Raw genomic sequence first — 20,636 nt, forward strand, 5'->3', positions numbered from 1 at the left:
CTTCAAGCTTTCGTCATTCATCATTTATATTCAGCAATCAAATGGCATTCTGAGATTTTCATGTCACCTAAGTATTAAGGGTTAAAAACCAAGTCTTTCAGGTCCTTCATTTGATAATACAACATACAATTAAGTGACAAACAAGTGACAATAATTATAAACATTAATGTCTGAAGCACAATTTCTACACAGCGAGGAAATTGGTTTCTTAAGGGACAACAGTATCCACTATGGGGGAGATGTTGTAGTCTCCTTACATGAGTGTAAACATTTTAATATTGACTCAATTAATAATGAGCATAGATCCATATCCATCTTAAGTATGGATCTAACATGAGCGTAAAGGAATCAAATTTCTTCATGCACAAACTTCTTTAAAGTGTAAAATATAATGTGTTATTTTTCATTGTTTAAATTTTATTTTTGAATGTTAAATAGAGTATATAGGACCAAATTAAAATGGTTTTTTATTATTAACATATTTTTAAGTATATGTCAATATTAATTCGTATTAAAATATTAAATTTTGTTATATGGTAATTTTGTTTCTATTAATAAAGTTACAAATTTTTTTTGGGAGGAAAGAAAATCATAATATGGATATCACATTAAAATATATAACCTAAAAAGACTTGTATCTAAAATTCATTTTACCATATAGATTAAAATCAGAATTAAGTAATCATATTCAAATTTAGCTAATAAACATATATAAACTTAATACTTATAATGTAATAAGATTTTTAACAATGGATATTCACCCACACTTTACCATGGATATTACTAACTTGTAAATAAGATTTGATGCAATATCATGCACCAATATCATGACTTATCAATACCACATGCCCAAAAGCCATAATTCATTTTACAATCAAAATATTTTATAAATATTTTATTTGAGTTTAATTTCATAACATTTTTTAATTAAATTTAAAGGAAAAAAAATATAATTACTTTTGAGATATATTTTTAAATCCTTTATCTACCCTACTGATTCCCTAGATATTTCATAAAAATGAAATAAAAATTGTGATAAAATTAAACATAAAAATATTTTTATATATAAAAATGTAAAATTAATATAATATAAATAATATTAATAAGAATCAACATAAATTTAAGTTAACACATTCAAACCATATACAACTAGTACAACATCATTAATATCATTAATACTAAATAAAATATTGAAATATTTATATTTTGTGTGAAGAAATAATAATATCAATTTGCTTTTAATAAAATTAAGTATAAAACCCATTTTGATAAATTTAATTATCAATATTTATTTTTATTAAATGAAATATTCAAAAAAAATTAATTAAATCATAAATTTGAAAAGAAAAGTTAATTATTTTAATTTAATTAAAAAATATAAGTTTAATTATAAATATTTATTTAAATTTAACAACATTTCATTAACGTAGGTGATTTACTAAAGAAAATATTACTTATTTATAATATTGTGGAAAAAGTTTAAATTGATAAATTTAATTATAAATATTTATTTTAATTTAATGACATTTCATAAATTTAATTATAAATATTTATTCATACCTAAGTGATCTGTTTAAAAAATTAATTATTTATAATTTGAAAAACTCTATTATTTATGATTTAGATAAATAAGGGATATGTTAATATTTTAAATTAGAAAAGAAATTTAAAATTTAACTATTTTGTAATAGTTTTAAGCGAAAAGTAAATATTTAATTTATTTTTATTGAAATAATTTGTGACACCACTTACATTAATAGTCAATAAATATGAATGTTTATTTTTAATTTTATTAATTGAAATTGGTTTAAGTGAAAAGTAAATTTACTTTTACTAAAGTAATTTGGGAAACCACTGACATGAATATGGTTTACCAATGAAGAGAAAAGATGCTAAGCCAAATTTCACTTACCAAATATTTAGAAGACCATTATTCCTCCCCCTATAGATAAACAAATTATCTCAGGACAAGGAAGCCAAGAGGATTACAAAGAAAAAGCTTGAGGCTACTTGAAACCTGTTTGGGGGAGGTCCAAGAGAGGAAACTAAATTGATTCCTAGACTTTGTTGAGGAAGGGTAGAATGTTGTAGAATAAAGGGATCCTTGCACTACTTGGAACCTGTTTGGAGGAGGTCCACAAGAGGAAACTAAATTGGTTCCTAGACTTTGTGGAGGAAGGGTAAAATGTTGCAAAATAAAGGGATTCTTGCACTACTTGGAACCTATTTGGAGGAGGTCCACTAGAGGAAACTAAATTGATTCCTAGACTTTGCGGAGGAAGGGTAAAATGTTGTAGAATTAAGGGATTCTTTCGCTAATTGGTCAAGGGAATACCCTATTAGACCTCCATGTTAGACCTATAAACTTGTAATAAACATAGACAAACGTTTTGTGGTCAGAAAGTTCTAGGTGTACCTGTTTTGGTCCTTGTTTAAATAATTGTTTGGGAAATATGTTGCCTTGGGGGAGTACTAATAAAGGTTACCTAAACTGGTTAGATAGCTGGATGAGTCTTTTCTCCTCAGTAATTTGGTGGTAGCTTAATTGGATTGAAATAGATAAATGTTCAAATACTGTGATATGATTTTATCATAATGTGAACCATTCTTTTTTAGTTTGGTACACTGTTATTGGATAATAATGGATTTATCGTGAATAAATCTCAAAAGAATAAATAAAATATTTTAACGCTATTTGTTTGCTATATATGTTTAATAGTAACTAGTATTTATAAGTAAATAAGGGTAGGTAACCAGTGTTTATGAGTAAGGTACAGGTTAACTTAGTTCCAAGCTGGAAAGAGACTCGACTTGTTAGCTTGGAATATTCCAAAACCCAATTAATAGAATCTGGAGAATGGTGGCAGGTTCTACGGTAGGAACCCACCGAGACTTCAAGATTTACTTACTGAGAAATGCATGTGTATAAAAATATATGTGTCATTTTACTTAAACGCATGAATATAAAAATATACGTTTCATTTTACCTTAATTACAACTAAGGTCGTATGAATCGTCATTTAAGAGAACTCTAACATAGTTGACCAGGCTGACAACAAATCAAAATCAAACTTTATGCAAGCAAAAGAAACAACTAAGGTCGTATGGCCAAGTTTGCATGAATCGTCATTTAACTATCGAGAGAACCCGAACATAGTTGATAAGGCTAACAACAAATCAAAATCAAAATTTATGCAAGCAAATCAAGCCCTCAAGGATCTGAAAAAAATAAAAATGAACAAGGGTGTTATGGTAGATTCACTTATTGAAATTCTGGCAATATATCATGTTATATTAAATAATATTTTTGATTTGATTATATTTTGGAAAAATTATCTAAAAATTATAGTATTTAACCATTACTAATATGAACCTAATACAACTTCCTGATTTAAGAAACTTTTTTTTTCAGTAAGAAAAAAGCTTGATTGTATTATGATAGATAATCATATAATGTCCAATACATCTAAATAGACTGATATGAGAGATTCTCCTTAAACAGTACAAGACTGTAGAGGAACAAAAGTATTGCAGAAGTGTCCGCAAGCCAATATACCACAAGTACCAGAGAAGGAAAAAAGTATCTAAGTTGCAAACAAGCTATAAACCAGAGGGAAAAGCAATGCTTTTACCAGATAGATAGTCTAGATAAGTCTAAACCCCATTTAGGGGCAGCGTATGCTAGCTAAGAGAAGATATACAAAATGTGCAAGAAATGTGCAAGAAAAAACAGTTGCATGAAACATACTTGGGAAATCGAAATGAAAACAATAAGATTATGTGCCCGGTAGAGAAAAATCTTGAATCAAAGTTTCAGCTTCTATTTTTATATCCATTTTCCATTTGCCCATTTGTGATAGGAGTCTTTTTTTTGATAAGACATCAGCGTGAGTATTTTGAGCTCTGTTGACATGCTGAATAGAATAATCTTTCCTCCTCCTCTAGAGTGAGTCAATTCTGTTCATCCAACCAGATAGTTGATGATTTTTAATATGACTCTTTGCTGTTACATGATTTATTATGATTTTGGTGTCACAGATCTGTAGGGACTTGCCTCTGCTTTATTATTAATTCCTTTTCCCCATTCCAGTAGATTTCAAACCAACTTAAAGAACCTTTACTTTCATTAAGTATTGTAGTATCAAATTTTTCATTAATATTTTTTAAAACTTTTATATTTTTTTATTAATAAACCTTTTACTTTTATATACCCAATATATTATGTTATTTTTTCTTAACATGTATCCTCAACCAATATAAACCCAAATAGTATATTGCTTCCCAATAAAACATCATATTAACAACTTAAAAACCTTGAAAAAATTATTGAGAAAATTATTTGAAATTACAGTAATAAAAACCCTGGAAAGAAGAGATAGGGGCAAACATGGAGAATGTCCCAAAAGAAATGAGTAGTTAGTAAATTCTTACACGTAAAGATCTTGTTCTAAAAAGGAGTTATAGAGTACAAATCGAGAAAATTACCTGGAATTCTACCGGCGTCGTCGCCATTCTATACCTCTAGGAGAAGGAAAGACCAAAATATTAAACAAGGAAAGTAAGCAATATATATGACAATAAGATTTAAGAAGAGAAACGCCATTTTTAAAATTTAGAGGGAAAAGCTAAATTACCCTCAAATTGAATGGCAAAGTGAAGCAACCTGGAGAATGCATTCAGCACACCAGAGTAACACACCCACCTCTGCAACCACATATTCTCTATCATTACACAGCGGAAATAAACCATCGCTATCATATTAGAAAGTAACCATAGGACCGTCAAGAGAGACAAAGATTACCATATTTTTTCATGCTACTGGTAAGAAAAGGCTTAGAATAGAACAATGTAATTTGGCACTGTAGTTGCAAAGCCAAACCCTCGCCAGCCGAAGGCACAACTAAGTCTGGCCGCACCACGAAAGGGGAGGGTAGTTACCCAAAACCACGCAGATCTCATCATTACCGTGGGATCGAAACCCTAACAACACAACCGTTATTTTAGACACTAATTCCAATGGATCACATCCCAATGGAGTAGTGGATGCCAACTATAAGTCTCGAGAACTTTCGAGGAGACATTTCATCGATTGCTAAGATCTAAGGTTAGTGCACCAAATATAAATTAATATAACCTTCTGTCCTCACTGTTAGTGCTAGCATTGTTATAATGTTATAAAACCATTCCAATGTTTGGCGAGATAGGATTAAGCCCAAGTATGCATATCTTATTGTCGAGAAGGCCATATTGACATGGACGACATTGGAATTATAAATGAGCATATATATAGCCACGGCTTAATACAAAATTTATTTAGGAACCAACTTACCTTTTGATAAAGTGTGACAAGGAACCAGAATTATATTTTTCTTTTACAGAGAATATTGTTAACACTATATTTATGAGTTACGAAGAATTAATAACATGAATAGCGGCGTGCCTACTAGCCCCTGCCTAAGGGAAAAAGAAATATAACTTGGTTACATTGTGAGGAGTTAAAGTTACATTGTCATATTCACTGTTATAATTTATTGTTTTAGTTTGAACAGACTCAGTTTCATCTTTATTAACAATCTAAATCATAGCTAGAAACCGCAAATCTAAATCCATAATATGAGTATATTACAGGTATTTTTCACACGTAGTTTTAGGATCTACGAGAATCGGTTGGAATTTTTCAGTCCCCACTATCCATCCCAATTGATTGCAAGAAGGATAAATTGGGACGGATACACAGTTACACTAAGTAGTTGAGGAAGGCTACGTTATTACCTGGTAGGGTTCGCAAGCTTTGAAATAGATCATCTCACATTCCAATTAACAACGGTCCTTGCGAATTGATAGAACACAAATTATAGTTCAATTCTTTAAGTATATGTTCATCCAAATATTTCGAGTTATCCTGAGCCGCGGGAAATTCTTTGGTGTTCGCGACAATGACAGTGCCTTCTCCAACAAAGCCTCTTTCGATGAGCAGACCAGAATTTGGGCGATAATCATTCATGGAGTGGTTCATTGTTGGAGCATTAGTGCAGCAAAACAAAAAACAAGCAACAACATATAAACACATCATAGAATACATAGGTATTTTAACGTGGTTCACCCAACCATTCTGGGCTACGTCCACCAAACATAGGCATCGGCAATCTTATTATTAATCAGGAGATTACATTACAATTCAGTTCTTCACAAACTCTCACGCACACCCCAATCTGTCTGGACACCTGTTTTATAGCTAAGAGGATCTAACTGGCTCATAAATCCTCCTACAACAAATATAGGATGCATTAACTCACTCCCAACAAAATAGAGCTAATATAGCAACCAAATCAGATTGTTGTCACCTACTGAGATTTTTGCCTATTTTATTAAAACAGAAAATCTCAACAATCTCCACCTTGACAACAATTAGCCTGATGCCCTGTTTCTTTATTATTTATTTTTTTTCCAAGCCAAGAGAAGCCAAACACCAACGCAACTTCTCCAACAAAATTGGTTTCGTGAACATGTCCGCACAGTTTTCCTTTGTATGCACCTTTTCAAGAGAGACTCCCCTTTCAGTGATAACCTGTCTTACAAAATGGTACTTAATTGGAATATGCTTTGATTTACTATGATAGGCTGGATTCTTAGCCAAATGTATTGCACTTTGACTATCACAGAGTAACCTGATGTTGTCCTGTAATCTACCAAACTCACCAAGCAAACCTTTCAACCAAACTGCCTCTTTGCAAACATGCGACGCAGCAATGTATTCTGCTTCAATAGTGGATAAAGCAACAATGTTTTGTAGCTTTGACATCCAGCTAATAGCTCCACCTGCAAGAGTAAAGACATACCCTGAAGTTGACCTTCTCTTATCCAAATCACCTGCAAAATCAGAATCAACATATCCGCAAACAGATTCACTACTCTTATTGTAAGTAATACAATAACTACTTGTGCCTCTCAAATACTGAAGCACCCATTTCACTGCTGACCAGTGTTCTTTCCCCGGATTTGCCATATACCTGCTGACAACCCCAACTGCATGTGAAATATCTGGTCGTGTACAAACCATTGCATACATCAAACATCCTACTACATTGGCATATGGAATTCGAGACATATAATCATTTTCTTCATCTGTATTAGGACATAAACTGGAAGAAAGCTTAAAATGGGAAGCTAAAGGGACTGACACAGGCTTCACATTGTTCATACCAAACCTCACAAGTATTTTCTCAATATACTTTTGTTGTGATAGCCACAGCTTACCATTGCTCCTGTCTCTGAAAATCTCCATGCCCAAAATCTGTCTTGCTGCTCCTAGATCTTTCATATCAAATGTCCTTGCCATCTGAGTCTTCAACCTGTTGATTTCTTCAATGCTTTTGCTTGCTAAAAGCATATCGTCAACATACAACACTAAGATAATGAACATGCCATTACTTAACTTCTTAAAGTAAACACAATGATCATATTCACTTCTTATATATTTTTGACTCAACATGAAAGAATCAAATTTCTTGTACCACTGTCGAGGCGACTGCTTCAGACCATACAATGACTTCTTGAGCCTGCAGACAAATTTCTTATTGCGATGCTGAACAAACCCTTCCGGTTGTTCCATATAAATTTCCTCATCTAAATCTCCATGTAAAAATGCAGTCTTAACATCTAGTTGTTGTAATTCTAAATCAAGCAAAGCAACTAACGCTAACACAATTCTGATTGAAACTATTTTAACAACTGGTGAAAAAATCTCATGAAAATCTATGCCTGCTTTCTGAGAAAACCCTTTTGCAACCAGCCTTGCTTTGTATCTGTCCTCTGAATCATTCACACCCCGTTTCACCTTGAAAACCCATTTACATCCCACAGTTTTCCTGCCTTTCGGAAGTTCAACCAGATCCCATGTGCCATTCTTACCTAAGGCCATCATTTCTTCCTTCATGGCTGCTTTCCATTTGTCACTCTTTGAACCTTCTACAGCTTCCTGATAACACAAAGGTTCATCATCGTTAGCGGTCAAAGCAACTGAAGTAACATAATCATCATACCTTCTCGGAGGGCGTTTGATTCTTGTAGACCTCCTTAAGGATGTTTCTGGTGCTTCCGCAATTCGCTGACTACCATCTGTAGGAACTTCTTCATGATCACCATCTGAGACCTGTTCATGACCTCCATCTGAACCCTGTCCATAATCTGACTCTGAAACCTGTTCATGACTACAATCTGAACTATGGTCGTCATAACTATCATTAGAAGTGCTGTCAAACTGAATGTGCTGAAAAACAGATACATCATCCTGTTTCAATTTATTATCTACATCTAACTGTGCAAGAGAGGATTCATCAAACTTTACATATCTGTTGATGATGATTTTGCGGGTAGTAGGATCGTACAATCTAAATCCCTTTGTTCCATCACCATACCCAACAAAGACATACCGTTTCGATTTCGGATCTAATTTAGTTCGCTGATGTTTAGGCACTAGAGCATATGCATCACAACCAAACACTCTGAGTTTAGAATAATCACAAGGGTGACCATTCCATACCTCTTGAGGAATCTTGCAACCTATCGCTGTCGATGGCGACCGATTTATCACATAACAAGCTATAGCCACTGCTTCTATCCACAACTCCTTCTGCAAACCAGCGTTACTCATCATACTCCTTGCTCTCTCCAAAAGAGTCATGTTCATGCGTTCAGCAACTCCATTTTGCTGAGGAGTATACACAGTAGTCTTATGTCTCTCGATCCTTGCATCCTTACAATAGTTGTCAAACTCCTTGGAAGTAAACTCACCACCATTGTCAGTTCTTAAACATTTTATAGTTCTACCAGTGTTGTTTTCTACCAATGCTCTAAACTGCTTGAAAACTGTAAAAACATCAGACTTCCTCTTCAACATGTAGACCCATACTTTCCTAGAAAAGTCATCAATAAACGACACAAAATACGACGAGCCACCATACGAGGTTGTAGGTGCTGGACCCCAAACATCTGAATGGATATAATCAAGTATTCCTTTACTAGTATGTTTGCATGTTTTAAACTTTTGTTTACTTTGTTTGCCAAACAGACAATGTTTACAGAAATCTAACTTTCCAGATCTTAGATTAGGAAGTAACTTGCGATCAGCCAAAATCTTTAACCCTCTTTCGCTCATATGGCCCAACCTCTGATGCCATAGGCGAATGGAACTACTGTCATGTTCAGACACGGTAGACACATGAACTGACCTTGTTCTTCCTTCTAACTGAAACAGATTTCCTACTTTCTTAGCTTTCATTACTAGTAAAATACCTTTGTAAATTTTCATTACTCCACCTTGAATGACAGTTTTATATCCATTTGTATCAAGTGCCCCCAGTGAAATTAGATTTTTTCTTAAATCTGGTACATGTCTTACATCAGTTAACATTTTGGTTGTTCCATCAAACATTTGCAGCTGTATACTCCCTATTCCCACAATATTAGATGTGACATCATTATCCATGTACACGACTCCATCATTCACTGATCTATATGTCTTAAACCAGTCTCTATGAATACACATGTGGTTTGATGCACCGGAATCTAACAACCAATGTTGATCATGATTTGACAAATTAAATGATAAGACTTCTTCGCTCATACCTGAACCAGATGCTAAACCTGTATCAGTCGTGTTCGCTTCCTTCTTTTCTGTCGATGAAGCTTCTTTAGAAATTTGTTGTCGCTTCCAGCAATCCTTCTTCAAATGCCATGACTTGCCGCAGAACCAGCACTTTACTTTACTCTTCTTTCCTTTCGACTTTGAACGTGAATCGCTGCGCTTCCCAAAGCGTCTTTCTCTAGAACGACCTCTATCCATCATTGCCTCTGATGTAGAGGTGTCAGCATTCGACCGCTTCCTGGTCTCCTTGAACAACAAAGCTCCGACAACATCATCAAATTCAATGGTTTCGGATGAACTAAAACTTATAGAAGTAACAAAATGATCCCACGACTCAGGCAATGAGCACAATAAAGTTATGGCTTTATCCTCGGCTTCAATTTTTACTTCTATGCTTTCTAATTGTACCATTAGAGTATTAAAAACATTCAAATGATCAGTAATGGAAGTACCTTCCTTCATTCGCAAACTGTACAGCTGCCGCTTCAGGAGAATCTGATTTGTCAAGGATTTTGTCATATACAACTTCTCCAACTTCGTCCACAAACCAGCTGCAGTCTTCTCTGATACGATGTTAAATAAAACATCATCAATCAAACACAATCGAATTCCGCTCAAGGCTCTTCCATCCAATTCATTCCACTCATCATCTGTGACGGGGTAAGGCAGTTTGGATCTGCCCAACAACGCCTTCGCCACGCCTTGTTGTACCAGCAGATCATGCATCTTTACCTTCAAGATCTCGAAATTATTTTTGCCATTAAATTTCTTGATTTCAAATCGGGCACTCTGAGTTTTCGCCATCTCGTTTAAAAAATCAAAGAATCTCCAATTCCAACTCTTTTTAAAAAAAAAGTTAATCTATAACAAATGCCAATGCTTTATTGTATAATGCTTTTATTCTATAATAAAAAACAAACAAACCCCTTTGTTGTCTTTTAACCAAAAAACCCGCGCCGGAAGCAAATACACACGCACCAGCAAGGGACTTGGCGCTTGCTGACGAACACAAGAACCGCGCCAGCTGAAAAACGCTTTAAGTTTTGACAATTTGGCACGTGTATACCTCTAAATTACGCGCCGATCTGAAAATTGGCGCACTGGCGCACTTAATTGAATCAGGTCCGCGCCATTTCAGTATTTTGGCGCGACTATGTTAATGTATTCCGCGCTAATCCCAAAACTGAGAACAAAAAAATAGCAAAACGCATCTGCGCATCTGGCATTACACTCATGAATTTTTCCTGCCTTTCTCTGGCAATTTCAATCTCCAGCACGCTGCTACATCGATTTCATTGACATCGTTATACAGTGATGCCCTTCATTTAAATCAACGTTGATATACTTGACTCTATAAACAACTCAAGGAGGGAATAGAGATACGCTACCATCTATTCAACGCACCAGCAGCGAATTAAATATCTATATGCACCTCCACGCAAGCTCAGCAATCTCCACACAGCAATGTTTCTTGTCTGTTCAGCGCGCTGGTATGTTGGCCGATTCACCTCCACGCAGGTAAGAAAATCTCCACGCAGGTTTGAAATACCTTCCAGCACCCTCACGCAATGAATAATCTAGCACCCTCCACGTAGGGTCACACGCTGTGTCAACGCCTTTATGGTTTAATCCCACGTCGATCCACCAGCAATCAATCAGCGATCGTTCGGTTCAAGAACAGGTCCAGCCAGCACCACCATTGCTTAATCCAACACACAGGCACACCAAACAGTACGCAGGACAGACTGATCACTGTCACTCCTCCGCGGCGCGCTCCTCCAACATGCTCTGATACCACTTGTTGGAGCATTCAGTGCAGCTAAACAAAAAACAAAAAACAAAAAACAAAAAACAAGCAACAGCATATAAACACATCATAAAATACACAGGCATTTTAACGTGGTTCACCCAACCATTCTGGGCTACGTCCACCAAACATAGGCATCGGCAATCTTATTATTAATCAAGAGATTACATTACAATTCAGTTCTTCAAAAACTCTCACGCACACCCCAATCCATCTGGACACCTGTTTTATAGCTAAGAGGGTCTAACTGGCTCATAAATCCTCCTACAGCAAATATAGGATGCATTAACTCACTCCCAACAAAATAGAGCTAATATAGCAACCAAATCAGATTGTTGTCACCTACTGAGATTTTTGCCTATTTTATTAAAACAGAAAATCTCAACATTCATATGATGAAATTAAAGTATTGGGGCTTTCATTATATTGAGCAAGTCCTTTAATTTTGTAGGCACGTCAATCAATTTTCCTTTAATCAGTGTGAACTTTGAAGATATTTTTGATGTTTTTGATTTTTCATCCAACATTCGCCTGATGATGTCAAACCAACATGAAATCTATCGAAGATCAATTCATGGAAACATATCCATGTGTATTTCCTTCATCATAGACTACATATGATAGAAAGTTTAGAAAACACATCAACCCAAGAATTTATCAGTGTACGATGCATTCAAACTTACCCATTTCTACCATTAAATCTGACAATGCGACCCAAAAGAAATATCTAAGCATTGTAGCACTCAATTTGCAATTCATATAGAGATGATAGTGCATTCATAAAAATATAAATGAATTTGTCTGTTTATTGAGATTCAATATGAGAATAGCGTCTTGATATATTGGACTAAAACTTGCAGTGATTCCGAATATCGATGTTACGTTTGCATAGGAACGAAAGTGAACTCTTTGAAAAAAATGCAAAACAGCTAGAAGACTCAGAGAGAATAACTGAATCAAGGTTAGTATAACATATCTGTCAAATGTGAATAGCATGGCATGGCTATGAAAAAAAACGTAGGAATGCAAGCAGAGTTTGGCTTTGAAATTTTGAATGAGAACAAAACAAAGTTTTTCTCCATAAAGCCATCTCTACTTTTTTGAACACCCAAAACCAATCTAAATTTAGAAATCAAATCAACCCAAAATTAACCTCAACCTTTTCCTTCGGTAGAAAGCTACACAAAAATCAAACTCATACAATTGGAACATGATATATGTACAAGTGGCCCTCCTGGATAACAAAGTCTGAGCCTCCCCTGCCCCCAACCTACCTTTTAGAGTTTCGATTCTTCCTCCAATAAGCATCTCCGTTTCACCCTTTATTAATTGCCAATTCCCTGGTATTTGTTCCGTTAAGAGATGAGTGCTTTTTCTTTTACGCTATGCTTAGGAGATGGGATGGTATAAAGTGTGAATGTGGGATGTTATTTCATGCTATACACACAAATGTCTATTAAAACTATTTAATTCTTTATATATATATATATATATATATATATATATATTATTAATAATTGCTATAAAAAAAAATTGATATGAATAAAATATATATACTAAAATTGAATTTTGCATTGGAAAACTAAAATAGGTTTCTTAAAAGAAAAAGAGAATTACAATAGCATGTGCTTCTAAAACAAATGTTCTAAAGGAGAACTTTTTATCACATTTTATGGTTCCAAAAAATTCATTTCATTGGTTATTATTTTATTAAAATCAATTTTTTTCTTTCTAATTATATATTATGAATATATGTGTATATAACAAGATAATGATGTGTGCATGAGGCTTTGTATTTTTATTTTAGTAAGGAAAAATTGAAATGTGGTAGCTCCCAATTTTTTTTATTTTTTTTTTTATAGATTTGATATAGGTTGAAAAGTAAAATGGGTAAAGTAATATGATGTGACAATGTAATATTTAATTTGATTAAAATAAAAAGAAATTGTTTGGTGTATTATATTTTTCTTAAAAATATATTAAGGCATGTCATGTGAGATATTAAACTCCTAATTACAAAGAAAAAGTTTGAATCAGTTATGCCCCAGAAGGGGTAGGAACAAAAAAGAAAAATCCTCCATTTTTCCAAAGAGATAGTGAAATTGTTGGTTGAAGTAGGCTACTAAATATTTCATGACTAGAGATAAATATCATGGGTGGAAGGTGTGTAAAGAGGACTGCAGGAGGTAAAGGCAGTTAGTTTTAAAGAGAAAAGGTCAGCGGGAGAGAAAGATTAGACCTGAACACAAAAACTATGATGCCGCTAAAGGGTTAAGGAGGTGAAGCTAAAGAAAATATCCTAAGTTTTAAGGAGGTGAATCTAAAGAAATGTAGTTCACCATTGGGTGGAACATAAAAACCTTTAATCTATTTCCAGGAAACTTTTAGATAAGTATATGATTATCTATATAATTCTTTGTTAAATATGTTATTTGTGGTTGTTTAGAGTTATGAATGAAAGGTATAGGATATGTTGTGATTTTTCATGTTTTTGGACATTTTCTAGAAAATGAATAGATAACCCTACTAATGTTTTGTGAGAGAATATATAAATATGTATGTGAATTTTTATTTTTTTTGTTGCAAGAAAATGTGTGGGTACAGATACAGAGTGAATATTATCTTCATTTGAAAAGTTGGAAATGAGAGATCCTAAGAAAAAAAACTAACCTTGGTATCCACTATATAAGAGAATGTGAATTAATGAACATGAAGGTTTGACTAAGTAGTAGTTATTGGGTAGTAAAGGGAAGAAGGAAAATTCAATCCATTGGTATTAAAAATTAATTTTATATTTGAAAAGAAAAATGAGCTCTTTTGAAGAATACAAGAAAGGGGGAAATGCTATAGAATAATAAATAAACTAGTTAACAATATTAAGGTGTGTTGCCTAGGTTAGTATGTCTCAGGCCATAGATGAGATAAAGAACCCCGTTGACTAGCCAAAATACATACAGTCCATGAAGATAAATACTAGGGCCTAAGAAAAGACTTTAAGTTGACCCCCACGACAAGAGTCAACTAGGCTTCTGGCCTAACTCGTGATTTTAAGTTGAACAATAACCATATATATAAATGTGTGTGTCTATTTGTGTGTGTTCACAATAATTAACGAAGTCATAGTGTATTTTTACCATATACAAAGAATATATCACGATGCGTGCAAAGATGAAAAATGGAAATAATCTGACATGCAAGAGAAGTCGTGACTCTATCTATAATTGCACACACAGTAATACATAAGAGAATAAAATACAAACGCTTTTCGTAAAAATAAATAAGAGAAGTTAAATGGCCATATGATTTTGTGCCATAACCTAAATATCAAAGTAACTATATTTAAATTTAATAAAGGGTCAAAGCCTTAATTACAACAACAAAAAAATTTCACAAAGCTCTGTTCATGGAAACTAGGCCTTATAGTCACAAGTTATAATGAAATGCCCTTAAGATATACACATACATATAAAAAATTATTTGAAACCCACAACCAACTAAGGCCTTTCTTGTACACTCATATTACAAATATGGTTTATGCAGTCGACAGACCAAGCTGCAATTGAGGATGGATTCAAATAACATGTAATTAGAAGAAGAATGTGAGTACTCGTAAAGTGGTGAAGTAGAAACAAGCAATTTTACAAGTAAATAGCCCTAAACAATTCCCCTAAGAAAAAACCCTAGGTACCATTCAGGACTAACCTACAAATAAAAGAAGAGAAAGAATCTTGTAGGTGGTCTTGAAATATTATAGAAAGCCTCTATAAGAATAACATGAAAGAATTGGAGGGTGATATGTGTCTTAACTTAGGAGGAAAATAAACATAAATTGCACCTCCTTTGCCCTATTATAATGCAAAAGATGGATTTTATACCATATGTGCGCCCATGTGTGTGATAAAAAAACCCTCATAGAAGAAATTGAATTAGGGTTTTATGTTAAAATTTTGTTCTAAGAAAATTACCATCAAGGAATTCGTGAGGAAAATCATGATATTTCTGAATTCCTACAGAAGGTAGACACTACAACAAAATCTCCAAAGGAAGTCAAGGATTTAACCTGCTACCTACCCCAAGCCAAACACAAATTTGTGGAGCTAATATATGATAAATTTAAACCAAATGCATAGAAAATATATATTACAAAGAGAAACAAGTGAACAAAATGAGAAGTTCAATTCTTTGACTTGGTATGTAAACATTGTCTCGACCAAAAAAACAATCGTCATCTCTTCAGATATCGGCAAGATAGTTCATCTACGAAGACAAATATTTCGAGTGCATTGAGGAATTATTGATATTCTCCCAAAAACCCTTGTGGTTGTAGAGCTTGGCTCTCAACCCTTACAAAACCCAAATAAGACCAATGTGGTGGGAGACTGAGGGTAGGTAGTTATCCTAATGGTGCTAGTATAATCCCATTTATCAATATAACCAAGCTAATCATTGTTGTCAAGGTAATACATATGTCAAGGGTTCTATCATGCTACACAAACCCCTCCCACTTAATGCTCTTCACGTGGATGAGATGCCAAATGGCCTCAATTTGTGCCATGTGTGTTCAAATGTCCTGATGGACTATAGGGCCTAATCATTCATCACAAAAAATTATGTATATAAACCACTAAGGAGCTTATTTCAAGGTTAGACATGTAGATGCATATACTATGTATGGATATGGTGTCCAAAGTTGGATTTTACAATATATATTTGTGCATTGAGATATTAAAACATGGTTGGCCACACTTATATATGTGTGTGCATGTGTGTTTATAAGTGGTGGAAAATATTTAAAGGTTTAGTGTAATGTATTATAAAGAAAACATAATCAACATTAATCATTATCCCTAGGCTTGGGAAGATATTTATTCTAAGCCATAAACTTAGTAATATCGTAGGCTTACAACTTTAAAATAATATATTACACTGACAAAGGAACATACAAGTTAAGGTATATACAATGTCTAGCCAAGCTTGGGTGTCAAGTCATAGATGAAAGAAAATATACATATAATACATTACAATATCACCTATCACAGGATAATCAAATTTAATAAGGGGAAACACCACTAAGGTGTTATCTTTGCAAGTAAAATGAAATTTCAACTTGATGATGTGGAAATTTTGCATATGGTGTGTGTGTGTGTGTATAAATTCTTACATGATAATCCATGGTTATTTCTTGAGTAATTTGAAGGGATGTTACATATGGTATCAAATCATAAAAGGTTACAATAATGTGCTTTTGAGATGACCATGAATTTCTTAAGAAAATTAATGCTTGTTTTTCCACAGAATATGAGAGAGAGTAAGCAAAAAGGAAACGTGATGGTAGAACCACAAGGACACGGCACTCACATAGGAGAAGATAAAATTTGGGTACTTCTAGGTGAATGAGCAAAATTAATCACAATAGAATTAATGGATATGGTGAGATATCTGAGGATAGACTTAGTGAATCCAAATGCAAGACATGAGCGGTTGTTAAAACTCATTGCAGAATAAGAAAAAATCATTAGAACTTGATAAAAGGATACAATCCCAAGATGGTAGAAAAATTAAGCGAGTAAGAACATCATGAAGAGACATCCATGTGAAAGACCTTTGAATATGTGGTTGAAAGAAAAGAAGCTAGATTTTGGGGGGGAATAGCAAAGTTCACAAAAAATTCATTCAAAGACCAGAAAGAAGCCAAAAATGGAACTACATGGAGAATTGAAATATATCAAACACCTAACTTATGATGGGGAATTGAAGAAGAAACAGAGGCAAGGAATATTAATATCAATAGGCGCTTCCAAGTCTATGATTATTCTATAGAGTTAAAAGATAAATTATCTACCTATTAGCTACAAGGGAAAGCTTCCTTGTCATGGGAAGAATTTAGAACAATGCATAATTTAGACATTAAGACTATTAATTTTGGGGATTCCAAATATTTTTAAAATAAAAATACTTCACTGAATAAGATTTTTATGAAAAGGCCAAGGAATTTCATGGTTTTAAACTTGGTTAGATGTTAATAGATGATTTAGTGACAAATTTTACTCATATTTTGACATATGTACCATATATAAGAGAAGAACAATATAAAAGGAAACACTTTATAAATTGTCTTCCTCTTTATTTAGGGGATGGATTGGGTATGAAAATCCCAAAATAATGGATGAGGCCATTAGAAAAGCAAGAAACTACTATTAGCAGGCTATGAAGAAGAATTAAAGTATGAAATAATGGCCTAATAAAAACAAGGAAAGATTATTCTAGGGTGGAAAAGGATGAAAATCTAAGTTGTTTAAGAACTTTGGTAAGGGAAACATGAGTCAAAATTTCTATTAAAACAATAATTAGACCTAAAGAACTCGGAAACAAACTCAAACTAGATCCAAACAGATATAATTAAGTAATAAAGGATTTAGTGGGAAGGATAAAGGGCCCTTAAAATATTGAGGTTGTGGATAACCCCATCTTTTTATAAAATTTCCTGACAATATAATATTTGTACAAAATCTACAAAATATTCAAGAGGCCTTCATCATTAATGATTTGGTTAGGAATATTCCACGTATCAGCACTGCACTGGAGGAGCATTAAGAAGAGAATCAATCCACCATGGTGGAGATGGAAGGTACTATTTGTAACCAACTTATTTTTTCTTTAATAGACCCTCGTGCTAGTTTGTGTTATATTACTCCCCATATTGTAGAAAAATGTAAATTAAAGTTATAAAAATACAAAAATTCATGCCTAGTCTAGTTAACTACTAGCATAAAAAGAAAAATTACTAATTGGGTGAATGATCCAAGTGGATATTGGTGCCCACCTGCCTATTCCACTTGTATCCCCACTATTGTACCATTATTTCTTTCAGTTTCCGTAATTGTAGAACAATTTAATATTTTTGGCAATTTTTCAGGCCGCAGACTTCTAGAGTCGTTTTAAGGCCCTAAACGACGTTATTTTGGAAAACAAGAAAGCATGAGACAAAGAATAATTACTACAGTATAAAGTTATAGTCCTCGGATATATATTTCTAACGAGGTATTGTGCGCATCAAATGGAGAGCGTATGCCAAAGTGACAACCTCGGGAAGTTGATGTGCCAATTTATCGCAACAAGGCCCATAGTCTTGGCGCTTCATCCCCTACGGTTAGGTTTTTGGATGTTTATGGTTTTCCATTGTTTCTATGTAATAAATAGGTCTCCAGGCCTCATTGTAACATTTTAAAGGCATGTAGCCACCACATCTCTTCTCAGATATAAACTACCATTGTTGGAGATAGTTTATTTCCATTTTGCATATTAGCATATTTCAGTTCTTTGATATTAATGAAATGAAGTTTTATTTATGTTGCATCTCTGTCTTTATGTTTATATATGTATTTTGATGCGTTCTTTCATAAGTCTGGATCAACGGTATCAGAGCAGTCTACACTTTATCTATTTATCTTTGCATCTCCCCAACAAGGTCAGGGTATAAGGATTTAGGGCTCAAACTGGTTGAAACTTTGCAAGACTAGTCTTTCAAATACCGATGGCCTCCCATGGTGGAGGAAGACAAAGACGAGGGAGTAGGAGATCCCTTCAAAATATTTCTCAAAGAATCCCTTGAGCGACAGAGGAACACAATGATGTACAACTTTGCTGAGACCATTCGGCAGATGCCCACAAGTGACACGTCTTCATTCGACAGCCACTTTGGAGGCACCACTCCCTTCAAGTTACAAGTCAACTTTGACATTCCCATATTGGAAGACCGAATAAATGTAGATGTTGTAGATAGATGGTTAAACCTATTGGAAGGGTGTTTTTCAGTTCATGATTATTATAATAGGAAAGATTAATTTTACACTCCTCAAAGTTGGCCCCCACATTAAGGATTGGTGGGAAACCCTATGTGAGCAGAAGGATGAGAGGGAAACCTCACTATTTTTAGTCGCACCTACTTGGAACTCTTTCCGAGACGCCATTAAGGAGTGGTATTACCCTATCAAGAGCTATGAAGATAAGTACATAAAGTGGACCACACTACACCAGGCTAGGGACCAAGACATGTTGGAGTTCACAAATATTTTTCATACCCTTCGTACAAAGTTGGATATTAGGGATTCTAAATGGCATCTGGGACTCAAGTACCGTGGTTTTCTACAAAAACAAATCCAGAAAAAGATGGAGTTCCTAGACATCTCCTACACTTATTTTATGCCACCTACCGATATGATGTCAAGATCAAGCAGAAGTTTAAACAGAAGAAGCGAGACTTTGGATCTGCGAACCTAAAGTAAGGGAAAGGCACCCCTAAACTCTAGAACAAAGGAAAAATCCAAGGCGAGGTGACCCAGGAAAAGCAATCAAAGCCGCAAGAAAAGACCAACACCATGAAGACAAAGAAGGACACAGGAAAGTGGTGTGAGTTCCATAAGAGACCCACTCACAACATAAGTGAGTGTTGAGCCAAGCAGTGATTGGTGGCCAAGTTGAAGGCTTTAGAATCATATGCATGTTTTGACACTTAGTTAAAACCTGACAAGGGGAATGAACAAAGGGAAGAAGATTATTAATGCGGATCCCAGTGCCACTGTTGCCACCACCAAGATCCGGAAGATTGATCCTGGAGATCTAAAGGAGTGGGAGCATCTCTTCCACTCATAGATGTGGGTGAAGGGTTCACCACTACAATCCATTATCAATAGTGGGAGCAAAAGAACCTCATTTCCGTAGAGGTGGTGAAGCAGTTGGGCCTACCAACCACACAACATTTACAGTGGTATACCATTGGGTGGCTTTACCAAGGACGAGATCTTCACACCATCCAGCATGCCACCTTTCCTACAACATCAAGCCCTTCGGGGATGAGGTATTGAGTGATGTTTCTCATCTTGAAGTATTTGATGTATTATTAGGCCAAATATACTTGTGGAAGCGTCATTCTTGTATGAGTTGCAGCCTCACACTTTTATTATTTATTTGTGTAGTAAGTTATACAAGATACCAGAGGTAGCCTGCCTACCACCATCTATTTCATCTCTGCTAAGAAATGTAGTAAGATCATATCCTAGACTAGGAAAATTTGTTTTCTTTCTGATTCTCTCTTAGAGTAAGGGGAAGAAGATTGTGGCACATCCATGGCCCATGGGAAGGGTTCCTCCATGAAGTATAATAAAGTGGATAAGGTCATGGAAG

Source organism: Pinus tabuliformis, chromosome 8, assembly GCF_031772625.1.
Source record: "Pinus tabuliformis cultivar Carrire ecotype Pingquan chromosome 8, CPIR1, whole genome shotgun sequence".
Taxonomy (NCBI): Eukaryota; Viridiplantae; Streptophyta; class Pinopsida; order Pinales; family Pinaceae; genus Pinus; species Pinus tabuliformis.